This window comes from Monodon monoceros, unplaced genomic scaffold, assembly GCF_005190385.1.
Source record: "Monodon monoceros isolate NGI ecotype Baffin Bay Population unplaced genomic scaffold, NGI_Narwhal_1 Super_Scaffold_1, whole genome shotgun sequence".
In the NCBI taxonomy this organism is placed as follows: Eukaryota; Metazoa; Chordata; class Mammalia; order Artiodactyla; family Monodontidae; genus Monodon; species Monodon monoceros.
In genome coordinates, this window is record NW_021703765.1 from 80,096,172 (window position 1) to 80,102,171 (window position 6,000).

A 6,000-nucleotide genomic window follows, 5' to 3' on the forward strand; every position below is an offset into this window, starting at 1 on the left:
TCAGAGCCCTAACCACTGGACTGCCAGGGAAGTCTCAGAAGGACATTTTAAAGACTGGATGCAAATTGCCAAACTGCATGCATTTCAAAAGGTCTTCTTCACAAAAGCCTATTCCTACCAGAAACATGAATGTCTGCTTTACTGTATCCTCCCCAACATTGGGTGATCATACTTTTTTTTTTTTTTTTCATTTATTTAGTTTTGGCTGCATTGGGTCTTCGTTGCTGCGCGCAGGCTTTCTCTAGTTGCGGCGAGCAGGGGCTACTCTTCGTTGCAGTGCATGGGCTTCTCATTGTGGTGATTTCTCTTCTTGCAGAGCACAGGCTCTAGGCGCATGGGCTTCAGCAGTTGTGGCACATGGGCTTAGTTGCTCTGCGGCATGTGGGATCTTCCCGGACCAGGGATTGAACCCGTGTCCCCTGCATTGGCAGGTGGATTCTTCTTAACAACTGCATCACCAGGGAAGTCCTGGCAATCATACTTTTTAAAACTTTTTGTTAATTTGATAGGTGAAAATAGTGTCTCAGTATTTACATTTGTATTTCTTTAATATCTATGTGATTGAACCTTAAGAAAACTGTAATTATAAGCCTGAGATCACGAGTAGAGCCTGTGATGGTATTCTTGGGCATAAATGTGCAAGGAATGAAAGGGTCAAGTGGTGGCACTAGAACGTAACAAATGGAAATGAACGTTCCGGCTTCAAGCTGCGCTAAAAAAGGAGTTCTTTCCCAGTCTTAACTGGTTTCATTGTTCAGAATAAAGCTCTGGATGTTAACTAGATTTATTGTGGTGACCATTTCATTGTATATACAAATATTGACTCATTATGTTGTACACCTGAAACTAATGTTATATGTCAATTATCCCTCAAAATAAAATAATTCTAGATTAGGAAAATTTATCAAATAAATTGGTGGAAGATTAACAGACATGCACAGTTCTGATAGGTAACGGGTTAGCTTTTGATATGCCAAAGAAGTAGCTTTATGGAATATAAATATATTTGAATTTAAGTTCAGATACATAATTCGTGCCCCGGTCTGGGAGGATCCCACATGCCGCGGAGCGGCTGGGCCTGTGAGCCATGGCCGCTGAGCCTGCGCATCCGGAGCCTGTGCTCCTCAACGGGAGAGGCCACGGCAGTGAGAGGCCCGCGTACTGCAAAAAAAAAAAAAAAAAAGATTACCAGGGCCTCCCTTGTGGCATAGTGGTTAAAAATCTGCCTTCCAATGCAGGGGACACGGGTTCGAGCCCTGGTCCAGGAAGACCCCACATGCCAGGGAGCAACTGAGCCCATGTGCCACAACTACTGAGCTTGTGCTCTAGAGCCCAAGAGCCACAAATACTGAAACCCACGTGCCACAACTACTGAAGCTCACACGCCTAGATCCCGTGTTATGCGACAAGAGAAGCCACCACAATGAGAAGCCCACGCACTGCAACGAAGAGCAGCCCCCGTTTGCTGCAACTAGAGAAAGCCGACACGCAGCAACGAAGACCCAATGTGCCAAAAATAAATAAAAAATAAAATAAATAATTTTTTAAAAATTAATGATGACTAGATGACTTGAAATGATCAAAAATATAGTTCTATAAGATCAATGATTGTAATAGTGTAGCTCTAGATAAGGGAAGAAGCAACAAGAAGGAACCATTTCCTGGACCATAACAGGCCAGTAAGACAGGTGGTCCAGAGACCTTTGGTTACAGTTAACAGAGCCTAGGCCAGTAATAGCACACTGAGTGGCCCATCAACAAAATCCCCACCTGATCTGGGAATGCACATTCCTAGTGCCATGAGACAAATTGGTCACGAAATGCCTCCCAAACCTTGGTTGCAATTAAGACTGAAAGGAAGGGGTTGTAAAATAAAGAATGTTGCCCACCATCCGGTTCTACGGGAATCTAGTCATTAGTTGCTGTAGTCACTGACCTACAACACCTCCTGAAAGGATGGGGATGAGTCACTTTGTGCTCTGGGAAAACTGGCAGAACTGGTCCCCAAATATTTTCAGGAGAGGATTTTGTGAACCCAGTTTCTTGCCTCTTCCCATACTTAGAAAAGCACTAAAACCACTAAGATATCTCTCCCTGGTGAGTAGCAGCAGCAACCTTCTATCAAGATGTGTGCTTGATTGCACGCACCCTTCCCCAAAATCACATCTATACTAACCTCCCCCCTTACCTCTTGGGAGCAGTCCTCAGAGCTCTCTGAGACACTCTCCCGACTTATAATCCTCAGATTGGCTCAAGTAAAATTTTTCATTTCTTTTTTAGATTGACTATTGATTAATTTTTTTTGTCAACAGTCTCTAGGAAGATTTTCTATAAAAATGTTCTCCTCTCGGTACATCTACCCAAAAAAGGCAACCCCTGTGGAGGGTCACTTTTTTTTTTTTTTTCGATACGTGGGCTTCTCACTGTTGTAGCCTCTCCCGTTGCGGAACACAGGCTCCGGGCACGCAGGCTCAGCGGCCATGGCTCACAGGCCCAGCCTCTCCGCGGCATGTGGCATCTTCCCGGACCAGGGCACGAACCCGTGTCCCCTGCATCGGCAGGCAGACTCTCAACCACTGCGCCACCAGGGAAGCCCAAGGGTCACATTTTTTAAAGCACAGGATTTAAAAGGTGGATCTGTTATAGCTCAGTGCTACCTGCCCATCCATACCATGGCTTAAAATTGGATCCAGCCCACCTACCTTTCTGGCCTCAGTTCCTACCACTCTCCCCTTTTCTCTGGCCAGTGTCTCCCCATCCCAGTCACTTGCTAGGGCATGAACGTATGTACTTCCTTCACAAAACTGTTCAAAATGATCTTTGTCGCCTTCTTTATTGATTGTCTCACCATTCATTATTTTGTCCCCATACCTTAGAGCCATGCCTCATGTAGTAGGCTCTTAATATATATGTATGAGATAAATGAATTTTGGCTACCCATTTTTCAGGGTAAATTTCCTTCCTCGAATGTTTCATGGTCACATGAACAAATGAAGGAACCTCATTACACATAACCAAAAAAAAAAGGGAGGAATTTAGCAACAATTAAATAAGTAAAGACATTACATTTAATTTGCATGACTCATGCACAGTCTTCCATCATCTCTGACTTTCCATGAGGTGGCTCAATGGCCATTCCTTTGACTAGTTGGAGTAGAGAATTTAATTAGTGAGGCGCTGCTTGCCCTTCCCGAGGATGGAAAAGGTGGTCTAACAACATGTAGGATATTCAGTCTTCTTTCTTCTGTTTCTTCTGGGGCCCAGAAATTTGGAATCTACTTGCTGTGCTTATGTAAACACATTGGATCCCTCTCTTGGGTAGTTTTTGACAAGTTTTCTTTAAGTAAGAGAATAAGACTGAATAGTTTGGTGATCACATCCCTCCAGGGGGGAGTAGCTAAGCAAGCATACATAGGTGCTTAAGATAACCAACGTGTTCCTTTTTTGTTGAATGTTGGTGCCCTAGGTATAATAGACTACTGCTCCTCCACCGAAGTTTTTTATTGCATGTCCTTCAGTAAAAAATTCTGAATATATACTCCCAATGTATATTCTTTTAGTAGAGATTTTGAAAAGAAGAAATAGGAACTATATTCAATATCTTGTAATAACCTACAATGGAAAAGAAGCTGTACACCTGAAATTAACACAGTATTATAAATCAAATATAGTTAAGTTTTTAAAAAGAGGAAATAAAAAATAGAGATGCTAATACTTTCTTCCTATATCCAATGGATTGTCCTGTGCACACCATTTTGGAAACTACTGGGATAGACGACTTTACTTTGCAATACTCTTTTTGATTGATTGATTGATTTTGGTTGTGCGGGGTCCCAGTTGCAGCATGCAGGATCTTAGTTGTGGTATTTGGGATAAAGTTCTCTGACCAGGGATCGAACCTGGGCCGCCTGCATTGGGAGCGCAGAGTCTTACCCACTGGACCACCCGGGAAGTCCCTACTTTGCAATACTCTTAATACTGAGGTATAATTTACATCCAATAAAGCACATAAATCTTAAGTTCAGGGGCTTCTCTGGTGGTGCAGTGGTTAAGAACCTGCCTGCCAATACAGGGCACACGGGTTCGAGCCCTGGTCCAGGAAGATCCCACATGCCGCGGAGCAACTAAGCCCGCGTGCCACAACTACTGAAGCCCACATGCCTAGAGCCTGTGCTCCGCAACAAGAGAAGCCACCACAAGGAGAAGCCCGTGCAATGCAACCAAGAGTAGCCCCCTCTCACCACAACTAGAGAAAGCCTGCGTGCAGCAATGAAGACCCAACGCAGCCAAAAATAAATAAATAAATTTATTTAAAAAAAAAATATATATATATATATATAGCCAAACAATCTTGCCACAGTGGTTGTACTGTCTACACTCCCACCAGCGAGAGAGAGATTGCTCCACATCCTTGACAACACTTGGAATCATCAGTCATTTTAACTTAATTTTATTATTTTTTAAATTTATTTTTATTTTTTAAAATGTTTATTGGAGTACAGTTGATTTACAGTGTTGTGTTAGTTTCAGGTGTACAGCAAAGTGATTCAATTATACATATACATATATTGATTCTTTTTCAGATTCTTTTCTCATATAGGTTATCACAGAATATTGAGTATAATTCCCTGAGCTATACAGGAGGTCCTTATTGGTTATCTATCATATATAATAGCGTACGTATGTTAATCTCAAGCTCCTGATTTATCCCTCCCATCCACGTTTCCTCTTTGGTAATCATAAGTTTTCTTTTGATATCTGTAAGTCTGTTTCTGTTTTATAAATAAGCTCATTTGTATCATTTTTTTAAAAATTAGATTAGGGGCTTCCCTGGTGGCACAGTGCTTGAGGGTCCGCCTGCCAATGCAGGGGACACGGGTTCATGCCCCGGTCCGGGAAGATCCCACATGCCGTGGAGCAGCTGGGCCCATGAGCCATGGCCGCTGAGCCTGTGTGTCCAGAGCCTGCGCTCTGCAACGGGAGAGGCCACAACAGTGAGAGGCCTGTGTACCGCAAAAAAAAAAAAAAAAAAATTAGATTCCACATATGAGGGATACCATATATTTGTCTTTTGTCTGACGCTCCATTTAGTATGATAATCACTAGGTCCATCCATGTTGCTGCAAATGGCATTCTTTCATTCTTTTTCATGGCTGAGTAGTATTCCATTGTATACATGTGCCACATCTTTTTTATCCATTCCTCTGTAGATGGGCATTTAGGTGGCTTCCATGTGTTGGCTGTTGTAAATAGTGCTGCAATGAACACTGGGGTGCATGCATATCAGCCCTTTTAATTTTAGCCATCCTAGTGGGAGACCTTACAATACTCTTGATGAAGGGGAAAAAATGCCAGGACAAACATCTTGTCTTCCATTCTGGCTTATCTCCCCTCCCTTTTCCACTTGAGATTTGTGGATGAGTTAAATCCACAGTGTATCTGCATATCTCAGAGTCGAGTGGCCGTCACACTATATGATCTTAACCAGGATGCACAGCAAGATTCTAAATCTTAACTCACAACAGCTAAGTCTTACCATAAACTTTACAAACGATTAGAGAGCTACAAAGTGTTTTTTTTTTTCTTTCTGGCACTCTTTACATATTCAAAAGCAACCAGAAAACAAGAACTTGTGCTTCTAGAACAACCAAGGCTGAATGTTTTCTAAAGGAAATAAAGAAATTTCTAGAGCAATTTCTCTTTTTGAACTCTCCTTCCAACATCCATAAGACCAAAGAATACAACCTCTAAACTGACTTTCCCTTGGTAAGTAATCCTACAGCTTAAACAAAAAAAGGTTTTATTGAGATATAGTTCACACACCATAAAATTCACATATTTAAAGTATACTATTCAATAGTTTTGAGAACATTCACAAATATAAATTTATTTATTTATTTAATTTTGGCTGCCTCAGGTCTTTGTTGCTGCACGTGGGCTTTCTCTAGTTGTGGCGAGTGGGGTTTACTCTTTGTTGCGGTGCGCAGGCTTCTCATTGCA